A 14,486-nucleotide genomic window follows, 5' to 3' on the forward strand; every position below is an offset into this window, starting at 1 on the left:
CTCTATTATAAGTAAATTCGGGTGTTTTAAAAGAAGATTTAACTTGATACATACAAGGAAAATCAATGACCCCCAGGGACGTGGGAAATTTTTTATTTACCACAGGGCTTTTATTTGAACAAATTTTGTAGACACCCACTAGAAGATGTTTAATGCTTAATATCTAAACTCTAGCTCTTTGGGTTTAAAAAAAAAAAAATTTACTATAAACATATAAGGAAAATCAATGACCCCCTAGGGGATTAGGGCAATTTTGACCCATGTATTTGTAACTAGAACTGTGTCCAAAGGACAAGGATGCCCCCACTGTGCAGATGTGCTCGTAAACAAGAGCATGCATATCTGTTTGTAAGCTTTTTTATGTGGAACTTTTTCATTCCACTGTTTCATTTCTGTACATATACCTAAAATGATCTACAGGTAACCTTATGTACATGTCAAATTAAATTACAAATGTAAAATTTATATGTTCAAATATTTATATGGTATACAGTCAAAACTGTCTTAAGCAGCCAGCCAAGAGATGCAGTCATTTTGGCTGCTTAAGACAGGTGGCTGCTGAATGGAGGATCCAATTTTTATCTAAATTAATTATTCATTTCTTTGTAAAATAAATCTTATTTAAGTATAAATAAACCAGTCGGATTCATCATCATCATCATCATCAAGTTTTTAACCATTTACAAACGTATGCCATTAATTGTTTAACATGTAGACACTCAAACTTATCCTAGGAACAAGATATGTTTGTAAAACATTTATGCCCCCTATCGGCAGCCAATTAGTCATGTGGTCAGGATATTAACCTAGTGACCAAAAAACCAATAGGGGTTATCTACTGGTAATGACTAGTCACTAGGTAATTGTGACCATAAAGGTTGTGCACCAATTTCATGGCAGTTTTCACAAATCTTAACAAATAATATATGCATCATGTAGTCCTCCTTAATGACAGCTAATTTGTTATATTACATATGACCTGGAAATGTGTATACCAAAAGCATTTTTAGTTTAATGAAAATATCAAACAAGGCACATTAAGTTGTTGAATTATTGGTCAGAAAATGTCTTTTATTACAAGGTCAATATGACTTTGACCTTTGACCCTTAAATCAATAGGGGTTATCCACTGGCTAAGACCAATGCACCTGCAAAGTTTGAAGGTATAGGGCTCATGAGCTGTTGTGACCTTTTACCTGTAAAGTCAATGTGATCTCAACTTCTTACCAAAAGCAATGCATCTGTGAAGTTTGAAGGCCAATGAGTTGTCAGGTTATTGATACTGTTTTGACATACAAGGTCATTGTGACTTTGACCCCTTGACCCTAAAATCGATGGGGGTCATCTACTAGTTATGACCAATCAAGATGTGAAATATGAAGACTTTGTGATAAATAGTAACCAAGATAATAAGCAGAAACCATTCTGACATTTAAGGCCCCTGTGACATCGACCTTTTACCTAGTGACTTCAAAATAAATAGGGGTCATCTACTGGTTATTACCAATCAGTATGTGAAATATCAAGACTTTGTAATGAATAGTTTTCAAGATAATGAGCAGAAACCATTCTGACATTTAACCCTTTACCTCATATATACGCGAAACAACGCACTTTCGACCCCCCCCCCCCTTTTTAAGGCCTGAAATAGTGAAAAAATGTCCTATTTGGGCCCCAAACACATGTTTTTGTTTGAGAAATGTTGCTAAAAAAAGTGAGAACTTTTTCGGCGCTGCCCCCATCCAACCGATACATCAGGGGGTTGCCAGAAGGGGGATGTGCCCCCTTCTGTTTGGGGGGTTTGAAGGGGGGCGGAGTCCCAAGAAAGTTTTGGACTTGTGAGAGGCTGAAAATGACCCCAGGTCGATCATAAGGTAACGTGTAACCAACGCTGAAAAGCCTTTGACTCTATCTCAATCCCTTGAGAACTTGCAGCACTTTGAAATAAATTTTGATGGAAAAAATCGAGGCAAAATAGTGATTTTTGGCAATTTTGAGATGTCCCCTCGTTGCCATGGTAACAGAAAATTTTAGACTGAGCAAGTCCTTACAAAGGCAATGGTCCAGTCACCATTTGTGCCAAGTTTGATTAGTATTGAAGCATTTTTCATAGTTTCATAGCAGTTAGAACTTGTAACACGAGGCTTTTCACTGAAAACGGCCATTTTTCACAATATGCTCATGTGGGAAAGGGTTAAGGTGCATGTGACCTTGACCTTTGACCTAGTGACCCCAAAATCAATAGGGTCATCTACTAGTTATGACCAATCATTGTGAAATATGAAGATTGGTGATGAATAGTTTTCAAGATAATCAGCAGAAACCATGTGGTCTACCAACGGACTGACTGACCAACAATGGCAAAACAATATACCACCTCTTCTTCGAAGGTGGGCATAAAAATTATAAAAGGGCCATAACTCTGACAACAAGTGGGCCATGATGGCCCTAGATTGCTCACCTGACCCATTGAACTCATCCGAACAATAACCTAGACATGCATTCTGACCAAGTTTCATGACAGGTGAGTCAAAAATGTGACCACTAGAGTGTTAACAAGGATTACCCATATATGAGCAGTGTGGCCTAGTTTTTTATCCAGGTGAGCCATAATCGAACTTGACCTAGAAATCATCAAAACAAACTTTTAGACCAATTTCCAGGATACTTGGATCAAAACAGTATCCACTAGAGTGTTAACAAGATTTTTCTATTTTTAGCTCCAGTGACCTAGTTTTTCATGCGAGATGACCCATGTTCGAACTCATCTGAGCAATTACCTAGACAAGCATCCTGACCAAGTTTGATGATAAATGAGTCAAAAATGTGACCACTAGAGTGTTAACAAGGTTTTTCCATATTTGGGCAGTGTGACCTAGTTTTCATCTGAGATGACATGTTTGAACTTGACCTAGAAATCATCAAAACAAACTTTCAGACCAATTTACAGGATATTTGGATCAAAACAGTAGCCACTAGAGTGTTAACAAGGTTTTTCTATTTTTAGCTCCTGTGACCTAGTTTTTCATCCGAGATGACCCGGAGCAATTACCTAGTCAAGCATCCTGATCAAGTTTGAATACAATTGAGTCAAAAATGTGACCACTAGGGTGTTAACAAGATTTTTCTATTTTTAGCTCCTGTGACCTAGTTTTTCATCAGAGATGACCCATGTTTCGAACAAAACGGAGCTATCACCTAGGCAAGCATCCTGACCAAATTTGATGAAGATTGAGGCAATAATGTGACCGCTAGAGTGTTAACGAACAAGTGTGGATGGACGATGGACATTCAATGATCATAAAAGCTCACCCTGAGCTAGCTCAGATGAGCTAAAAATCGTTGAACCAGAAAATGCTGATGATATGCACAACTAGACCTGGTACTGATCATTCCTGTAAAGTTTCGGTGAAATTGCACCAGTAGTTTATGAGGAGTAGTACGAACAAATTTTGTGACGGACTGACAGAAGGAGAGACGACGAAAAAGTGATCCCTATATGTTGACACTACTCCGCAGAGGCGACACAAAAATCAGTGAAAATACATTTAGTGACTAATTCTTGTAATAAACACTAACTTTTTTACTATATACATATAATGAAAATCTACTTTGATGTCATAGATTTACTGATATTAGGCAAGTTTTATAGTGTATAATTTAAACTTAAGAAGTGGAAAAGAATTTCAAAATGATCACTTACAAGTAAAGCAAAAGGAGCAATTATTTTCCAGCTCCATGTCCAAATTTTACCAGGTCTGTAACCTAACATTGATTCTATATCTGTCAAGAAGCGGTCTGCTCCTAAATAAAAAATAAATTCTCATAATTAATTTACAATCTAAATATCAAATAAGTATGTCTTTCTACACCTTTTGATATACACTACAGTAAGAAAAAATAGAATAAACATTTCACTAACATCAAAAACAATTTATATTGTGACATTATTTACAAACAAAAAGCAGTCACAGACTGCCAAATCCTGCTGAACAGAAGTAAAGTTATGACAAGAGTCACCCCTGGGCAGAGGCCATGTTCAATATTTTTCCTTCTTCTAAAAGCAAACAAATAAACAGTTTAAACAAATCTTTAAAAAGAAAAATAAGGGGGGGGATAAGATTTTCCCTTTACTAACAAGGGGGCCATTGGCCCCAATGCGCTCACCTGAGTACTAAATGCTATTGATATATAAACCCCAGTTACACAGAGCCATCAGTGATTGATCGGTAGTTTTTTTAGCCAAATTATGGAGTGAACGGATGACAACGTATTTAACACCGATATCACCTATTGGTCACCTGTTTTCCACCTATCTACTTCTATTGGGGAAAGATAAGTTTTATCGGTAAAAAATTACCGATTGGAATTTTTAAACATGTTTAAAATTCTTGATCGGTGAAAATATTTTACAAATAACCGACAGCAACCTATATCACGAGATATGCAGGCTCTTAATCACCGATATGGCCGATCGGACAAAGATAACCAAATATGAATCACCGGCCATATCTGACGGAAAGTGTTTAACCGCTGATGACTAGCTATCATACACTGATTAATCACTGTTACGCCCGATTTACAAACGATAAAACCCGATAGTATTTCAGCATTTTTATCACTGATCCAACCCCGTTTGAGTTTGCTTTCTGTCACCGATGTCCGTTTACACAGAAAACCAGAAATAAAATCACTCATGACAACCGATCATAACAGCGAGTAAATTTAAAATTAAATGACCGATTGGGGACCGACCGTCTCCCCTTAAAGTGAAGTTACCAGGTCTTAAATTCACTTTTCACCCTATGGCTATAACTTGAACAATCTTGGTAGAGTTCCACTACACAATGCCTCATGCCAAATATCTAACCTCTAGCCTTTGTCAATTCAGATGAGAAGATTTTAAGTTTTTTACTATATACATATAAGGAAAACCTATGACCCCCGGGGCGGGGCCAATTTTGACCCCAGGGCTATAATTTGAACAACTTTGGTAGAGGACCTAGATAATATTATATACCAAATATCTAAGCTCTAAGCCTTGTACCTTCAGACAAGAAGATTTTTTTAAGGTTTTTACTATATACATATAAGGAAAACCTATGACCCCCTAGGACGGAGCCAATTTTGACCCGAAGGCTATAATTTTAACAACTTTGGTAGATGACCTATAGGCGATATCATATACCAAATATCAAAGCTCTAGGCCTTGTACTTTCAGACAAGAAGATTTTTTAATTTTGCATTTTTAAAACTCCTTTTCTGGCTCCGTGACCTACTTAGGCAGCAGACCGGAACCATTTGAACAACTTTGGCAGGGGACCACCCAAATTCCTGTAAAGTTTGGTTACTGTGCAGTCATTGGTTTCTGAGGAGATGTTGTTGCACGACGACGGACGATGGGGGATCACAATAGCTCACCATGAGCAAGTTATGCTCAGGTGAGCTAAAAACTTTAAAGGTCTGTCCTGCCACGTTTGCTTTTTTTTTCCAAGTATGAATCTTTTCCATAAATGAATGACAAAATTAGGAAAATGTAAGCAAAATTCAATCATTTGATGGTCAAAGCCTTTTAAATCAAGGTCATATCTAAATTATTCAAAATGTCTGTTTGGTCACAAGTGTTGTTTTGTCCATGTATGAATCAAATCAGAATGGTCTATCCTGCCACACTTGTTGTTTTTTCCAAGTATAAATCTTTTCCATAAATGAATGACAAAATTAAGAAAATATTAACAAAATTTAATAATTTGATGGACAAAGCCACTTAAATCAAGGTCATATCTAAATTAGGCTTAAAAAAAATACCTGTGTTTTGGGGAACCCGACCCTACCTAGTAAAAGTCGCCAACCCTAGAGGTTTTTATTTCACATATCCGAATAAAAATTTCAAAGAACTAAAAATATCTATGTCCTATTTGATAGTAAAAATGAAATTTGTTAAAATACTTAAAAGACCCACATCAGACCAATTTTTGACAAGTCAAATAAACAGCAGTAAACTTCGTCTTCAAAAGATGTTCAGCATTGGAAAATTTTGCCGTAAATTACAAATTATAAAACAAGATTGCGTTTGAGAAAAATGCTATGCCACCGCATTAATACAACACTAAATAGTGGTGTAGGAATAGATTTTTTTTGTTTCTTTACAATTGAAGATTGTCATAATGCATAGATCCCTGACCTATCTAATTCTTATTATCAGATTAGTGGTTAAATATATTGTTATTCCAATAAAAGATCAGAGTAGGAATATACCAATGCACTTGAGTCTAGTGAATTCGGTGGTGAAGGTCATATTTCACACAGCTTAAATTTCACGACTACATCAAAGGACAACATAGAAAGACACTTTGTCAAAATCTAGGTCAGCTGATATCAAAGTTCACTTTACATCTTAATCTGTGCACATGGTTTCATAGCTGTACATCAAAGGACAAGAAAGTAGGTCACATCATCAACAAGAGCTGTCCGTAAGACAGCGCGCTCGACTTTTTTATTGCTTGCCAATAAAAAAAGTTTTTGCAGTAAAAGGCAATACAAGAATCTCTGTATTTTTAAAGTGAACTAGTTGTTTGATACCCTTGAATATTACAGCAATGTTTATATGACATAATTTATGGTAAAGTGAACAAGTGGATAGGAATGAATTTTTTTAGATTTTTTAAGTTTTTTAGTGCTTGCCTATAATACAAAACATTGACAGTTAAGGGCCATAATTCAAATAAAATCTTTGACAGAATTACCTTCTCCTGGACATGTTTGGGAATCATGATTGTAAACAAGTATTCCAACTTTCAAATTAATATCTCAAACAGTTCAGTCAAAAAGTGGACTGGTACTAAAAACTTAACCAAGATTCTAAGTCGATAAAAGGCCTTAATTTTTAAAAACAAATCCTTGACAGAGTTACCTTCTCTTGCGTACAGATGGGGTAATGATGTGAAATAGCATTAAAAGTTTCAAAGCAATATCTCAAAGGGTTAAGGCAATAAGTGGATTTTACCCATATTCAATGTATTTTCTAAGTCAAAAAGGGGCATAATTCTGTCAAAAACCTTGACAGAGTTATGTCCTCTTGTCTGTTGATGAAGGTCGTGATGGTAAACAAGTATGGTCAGTTTCAAAGCAATACCTCCAATGGTTTTGAAATAAAGTGAGGTGGTACAAAAAACTTAACCAAGCTCAATACACTTTCTAAGTCAAAAAAGGGCCATAATTCTGTCAAAAACCTTGACAGAGTTATGTACTCTTGTCTGTAGATGGAGGTTATGATGGTGAACAAGTATGGTAAGTTTCAAAGCCATACTTGTAATACTTCTGAAATAAAGTGGGGTGGTACGAAAAACTTAACCAAGGTGTGACGCCGACGCCGACGCCGGGGCGAGTAGGATAACTCCCCTTTTCATAGAAAAGTCGAGCTAAAAACTAGGTCACCGGATATCAAAGTTCAATTTTACAACTAAAACTGTGCACATGGTCAAAATTTCATAGCTGTACATCAAAGGACAAGAAAGTAGGTCACTGTCCCCTTGGGGCAAGGCCAAGGGTTTCATTCAAAACAATCTTGATACAGGTCCACCAAACAACATTTTAAGTCAAATATCTAAGCTGTAGCTTTCTTCCCATTTTTACTATATACATTTAAGGAAAACCTATGGCCCCCAGGGCAGGGCAATTTTGACACTAGAGGCAAAATTTGAACAACTTTGGTAGAGTACCTTTAGATGATATCATTTAACAAAATTTAATTTTAAAGCTCTAAGCCTTGTACCTTCAGACAATAAGATTTTTTTATTTTTTACTATATGTATATATTAAAAATCAATGACCCCCAGGGCAGGGGCAATTTTGACCCCAGGGCTATAATTTGAATAATCTTGCTAGAGATTCTCTTCACAATGTTCATGCAAAATATCTAACCTCTAGCATTTGTCAATTCCTAGAAGAATTTTTTTTAAAGTTTTTACTATAAGTTTTTACTCTATACATATAAGGAAAACCAATGACCCCCGGGGTGGGGCCGTTTTTGACCCCAGGGCTATAATTTGAACAATCTGGGTAGAGGTCTACCAGACAATGCCTTATTCAAAATATCTAAGCTCTAGGCCTTTTGGGTCTTTACAAGAAGATATTTTAAGTTTTTACTATATGTACATATAGTGAAAATCAATGACCCCCGGGCGGGGCCAATTTTGACCCCAGGGCTATAATTTGAACAATCTTGCTAGAGATTCACTTCACAATGTTCATGCAAAATATCTAACCTCTAGCATTTGTCAATTGCTAGAAAAAGTTTTTTTAAAGTTTTTACTATAAGTTTTTACTCTATACATATAAGGAAAACCAATGACCCCCGGGGCGGGGCCGTTTTTGTCCCCAGGGCTATAATTTGAACAATCTGGGTACAGGTCTACCAGACAATGCCTTATGCAAAATATCTAAGCTCTAGGCCTTTTGAGTCTTTACAAGAAGGTATTTTAAAAGTTTTTACTATATGTACGTATAGTGAAAACCAATGACCCCCGGGGCGGGGCCAATTTTGACCCCAGGGCTATAATTTGAACAATCTTGGTAAGGGTCTACCAGACAATGCCTTATGCAAAATATCTAAGCTCTAGGCCTTTTGGGTCTAGGTATTTTAAGTTTTTACTATATGTACATATAGTGAAAATCAATGACCACAGGGCGGGGCCAATTTTGACCCCAAAGCTATAATTTGAACAATCTTGGTAGAGGTCTACCAGACAATGCCTTATGCAAAATATCTAAGCTCTAGGCTTTTTGGGTCTTTACAAGAAGATTTTTTAAATTTATTCTTACAATTTCTTTTGGTTGCCATGGCAACCAGATTTCTGCATGGAATGAAATTCTTTGAACAACTTTGGAAGTCCTTCACCCAAGGATCAATCCTGCCAAGTTTGGTTGAAATTGGACAAGTGGTTTTTCACAAGAAGATTTTTTAAGTTCACTATATAATCTGTATAACACACAAACAAACAAACACACACACACACAGGTGAATCGCTATATGCCACCGCATCGCAGATGCTGCGGTGGCATAAAAATATTCTTTTACAATGCCTGTTGAAATTGCAGATGAATAACAATCTAAAAATAATCATAAAATATTTAATTTGATATCATCAAAATCAACAACAAGCAGAAATGCGAGTCCATCTGCAGGAAACAAATTCTCATTTGTCACATATTTTCGCGATGCCGATTTTTTAGATGAAAAAATAAAGTAACCAAAAGGAATATTTGTTTTGATAAAATATGTCCAATAGCACTTTGAATGTAGTTTATTAATTAAAATTACTTAAGATATTTGTCATATGTGACTTTCAAAGGGATCTTCAGAAAAAGGTCACATATGACAGGGAGTCTCTAAATACAGTCTCAAAGAAAATTAAATTTAAATACCATCTATCTGTCTATATACCATTGTGACTAATCATACACAACTGTGTGAAGGAATAATATCTAACCAATTGCAAATAAACATAGGTATTCTTAAAATTTTTGATGTAAATAAAATAAGGATCTATGTAAAACAAATATATTCGCATGTATATCATATAAAATTTAATTTTATTTTTTGTATTAAGATTTAAATTGAATCATTACAGTATGTTTTAAAATAAACTGGAATTTGATGCATTCAAATCATTGAAATAAATATCATACTTGTAAAAGTTAAACATATCCATATCCAAAGCTTTTTCTGGTTTGATCAATATTTTTTCTGTATTAATTATGCAGCCATAGAAAGGTAAATTAAAAAAATGCTGCCTAAAAAAAATATCTTCCGTTGGCACTCTATAATTAAAAAAAAAAATCTGACACAAGTCTTAATCCAGTTTACTCAGGTCATTATGTACATTACACACACATCGATTGCATCATGCTTACCATATTTGGCAGTAGGGAACAGACGCTAGGTCACTCAATACCTGTATACATGTTAACTGTGTAATTGAGGCAGAGGTGTGTAGAGTTTGTTTGCTACTGGATTATAATTGGACTTAATTATTTTGGCCCTCTGGGTGTTAAAATATGTATTATTTATCTGATTAACAGACAATTAAAAGGTGTGAAAGTCGTTTAAATCAGAAGACAAAACATTGCATTGGGACCAGACAATTAGGGTCGCTTGTCACATATGACAGGGAGTCGTATAATTCAGACCATTTATATAGGAAAATACTTTGGGAGGACTGAAACAAGGTCGGATAAGACAGGGAGTCATTGAAATCAGGGGGTCGCTAAGGCAGTCTTGACTGTATATGTCAAATTTAAGTTGAATGTGTACACCTGCAGGCCTTTCCCCAGGAATTTTGCAAGGCATAGGGGCAAGTTTTCGCGAAAATGGGGGTGGGTGTGGGAGGGGGTAGGACAGCCGTCCCACGTTCAAATCTTTTTGCTGTTTTCAACTTGTGTCGCATGTAACTCAAAAAGTATTTGACCTAGAGTCATGAAACTACATCAAAATCTACTGTATTAAAAGAGTCTTCATAAAGAAACTAGAAAGGACACGGGTGCCCCCACCGCGCCACTGTTCTGTCAATCTTTTTACTAAGTCAACGGAAATAACTCTACAAATACTGGATAAATCCACAAGCGAAACCCCAGGTGCAAATCTAAATATGCTGAGCAACCTGCCCATAAGGTTTAATGAGTGTATGTCAAATCCTTTTTGAGTAACTTGCGACACAAGTTGAAAATTGCAAAAAATTTCTAAGTCAAGGGCAATTACTCTAAAAATACTAAATAAATCCAGACGAAAATACCTGGTGCACAACAACACATGCTGATCAACATTCCTGTAAAGTTTCATAACTCTAGGTCAAATACTTTTTGAGTTACGTGCGACACAAGTTGAAATTTGCAGAATTTTACTAAGTCAAGGGCAATAACTCTAAAAATATTAAAAATATCCAGACGAAAATACCCAGGAGCACAACTACACATACTGATCAACATTCCTGTAAAGTTTCATGACTGTAGGTCAAATACCTTTTGAGTGACATGCGACACAAGTTGAAAATTGCAAAATTTTACTAAGTCAAGGGCAATAACTCTAAAAAAACTAAAAATATCCAGACGAAAATACCCAGGTGCACAACTACACATGCTGATCAACATTCCTTTAAAGTTTCATGACTGTAGGTCAAATACTTTTTGAGTTACATGCGACACAAGTTGAAAATTGCAAATGCGACACAAGTTGAAAATTGCAAAATTTTACTAAGTCAAGGGCAATAACTCTGAAAATACTAAAAATATCCAGACGAAAATACCCAGGTGCACAACTACACATGCTGATCAACATTCCTGTAAAGTTTCATGACTCTAGGTCAAATACTTTTTAAGTTACATGCAACACAAGTTGAAAATTGCAAAATTTTACTAAGTCAAGGGCAATAACTCTGAAAATACTAAAAATATCCAGACGAAAATACCCAGGTACACAACTACACATGCTGATCAACATTCCTGTAAAGTTTCATGACTCTAGGTCAAATACTTTTTGAGTTACGTGCGACACAAAAGTGAACGGACGGACGAAAGGACAGACGGACGGACAAGGGTAAATCTAAATGCCCGCCACTAAAGTGGGGGCACAAAAAGACACCAGATAAATGTAACATTTTAACAATTTATTGCACTATACTCATAAAATTAAAAATTAGAAAACATCACAATGAAAAAAAAATCATTTAATAAACAATATATACATTAACTGTCTATCTTCACAGTCACTCTTCACTGTTTAAAACTGAAAGTCTTTCTTGAGATTAGTGTGAACATCAATGTAGAAACAAGAGAAGATGCTGAACCTTTGGGGAAAAAAAACAGCCTTACAGGTGTCTCACTATGATTTTTAAAATAGGAATTCTGAGACTCCCAAGCCAGAAAAAGTAGGAGTCCCAAAAAATGTTGACTATGCTAAGCCATCTTTGCTGCATTTATGCAATTGATGTATGGGATGAATAAACAGAATAAGGGGTGAGGGAGTCAGAATTTGAACAGAGAAAAAAGCTTATTTAGGAAAATGGTTATACTCCCAAACGGGAAACACTGTATCATAAAAAGTGATTGAAATGATCTGATATATAATTTCTAGTACCCAACATCTTCAGACCATTATGCTGTTTTCTTCCTGATTCACTCCACCCCCACCCCCCCATAGGTATGTGATACTGGCAAATATCTCCATCTCAACTAATGTAAGCAATACCTTGTGTAATTTAAGTTCATAAACTACATTTTAAGTGTTATTACACACATTGTAAAAAAAACATAGCTTCAATTTGGTTACCTGTTTTAATTATAAAAAAGCCGTATCGCGAAAATATGTGAAAAATGAAATTTTGTCCGTTTCCTGCAAAAACATTCACATTTCTAGTTGTTGTTGATTTTGATTATATCAGATTTAATATTTTTTAATTATTATAAGATTGTTTTTCATCGGATATTTCAAAAATTTAAAATTTGTAATTTACAGCAAAATTTACCGTAAAACTTTTTTAAGAGACTGGTCATTTAACAAATTTCTTGCATCATCGGGAACTTATTATCAAATAGCTCATTGATATTTTTAGCTTCTTGAAATTTTATTCAGACAGTAACGAAATATATCTCGGACAACTTGGTTTTTATTCAGCCATGACCAAGGACTGATGGATTTTTGCACAGACGATAGCTGTTAATTGATTAATCATGGAGGCCGATTCTGTAAGTGCTATATACCAATTAGTAAACAGGGATCAGAAAAAACAACCGCCGCGGTGACTTTTATGGCACAGCAGTGAGATTAATTTGGAGATTAAGGCACAGCGGGAGCCCGGTGCTTAAAGCACCTGGGGGAAAGGCCTCACCTGTTGGGGAAAATAATGAATGGAAACTGAATATTTCTTTTTTTTTTTTTCCAAGTTAGGGATAATTCTGCCAAAAATCATTGAACCATGACCAAATTCGATCTTCACCAAAGTATTCATTTAACATAACTATGCATATGGCAAATTTGAGTTGAATGTTTACAACTGTTGGGTAGATAATGAACGGAAAATGAAAATTTCTTCAAGGGGAATAACTCTGTCAAAAGTCATCTGACTATGACCAAATTCGTACTTGACCTGCATATTCCTATGATGTATCCATATGTCTAATGTGTGCAATTGTTGCTAAGGTAATGAATGGAAACCCATTATGACATATTGACAGGATCAGGTAACACTATATTCCCCGGCCATTTTATGGCAAGGGCATAAAAGACAAGAGAATTTAATTAATTTGACCTTAGCGGTCAAGGTCAATTATAGGTCAAGGATACATCTAAATTATTCAACATGTTTGTTTGGTAGCAAGTCTTGTTTTATCCCAGTATAAATAAAATCTGTATATAAATAACAAAACTAGAACTGCCACTATCATGGCGTGAATACCCCCGCATACCACTTTGTCAGAATCAACAGTGGCCATTTAGAACTCAAGGACAACCTTCCTGCCAAATCTGAGGTTACTAAGCCAGTGCATTGCTAAGTTATGTATTCTACATGCTTCAAATGTGAAAATGTCAAAATCAATACATTGCGGACAGGACATTCTTTAGCAATTGAGAAAAAAAGCTTTTTTTTATCAAGGTCCCTGTGACCTTAACCTTTGACCAAATGACCTCAAAATCAATAGGGGTCACCTTATAGTCATGATCAACATCCATGCCAAATATGAAGACTGTGGGTCAAAGGAATCTAAAGTTATTGGGCAGACAAACTTTTTGAAGTCAAAGTCCCTGTGACCTTGACCTTTGACCTGGTGACTTCAAAATAAATAGGGGTCATCTACTAATCATGACTAACCTCCATTCCAAATATGAAGACTATGGGTCAAAGGAATCTTAGGTTATTGGGCGGACAAGCTTTTTGAAGTCAAGGCCCCTGTGACCTTGACCTTTGACCTGGTGACCTCAAAATCAATAGGGGTCATCTACTAATCATGACTAACCTCCTTCCCGACAAATTTCCAGAATATTTGGATCAAAACTGCAGCCAGTAGAGTGTTAAAAAGCTTTTTCTATTTTTAGCTCCTGTGACCTTGTTTTTGACCGGAGATAACCCATCTTCGAACTTGACCTAGAAATTATTAAAACAACCTTCCTGACAAATTTCCAGAATATTTGGATCAAAACTGCAGCCAGTAGAGTTTTAACAAGCTTTTTCTATTTTAAGCTCCTGTGACCTTGTTTTTGACTGGAGATGACCCATCTTCGAACTCCATCTGTATTTCATTGAGACAAACATTCTGACAAAGTTTGACAATGATCCAATCAAAACTGTGACTGCTAGACTGTTAACAACCCAATTGTTTGACGAGACGAACGACGCACAACGCACGACGACGGACATAGCCCCATCACTATACCTCACCTTGACCACTTCGTGGTCTGGTGAGCTAAAAAACGGGCAAAATAGAGTTTATGG

The 14,486-nt window shown here is 35.8% G+C and overlaps 1 pseudogene; it reads right to left on the minus strand.

Annotated features, from left to right (window-relative positions):
• The window catches only part of LOC132723965 (sodium- and chloride-dependent glycine transporter 1-like), a 108,463-nt pseudogene that overhangs the window by 37,061 nt on the left and 56,916 nt on the right, over positions 1-14,486 (minus strand).

Source organism: Ruditapes philippinarum, unplaced genomic scaffold, assembly GCF_026571515.1.
Source record: "Ruditapes philippinarum isolate M1 unplaced genomic scaffold, ASM2657151v2 ctg329_1_1_1_1, whole genome shotgun sequence".
Taxonomy (NCBI): Eukaryota; Metazoa; Mollusca; class Bivalvia; order Venerida; family Veneridae; genus Ruditapes; species Ruditapes philippinarum.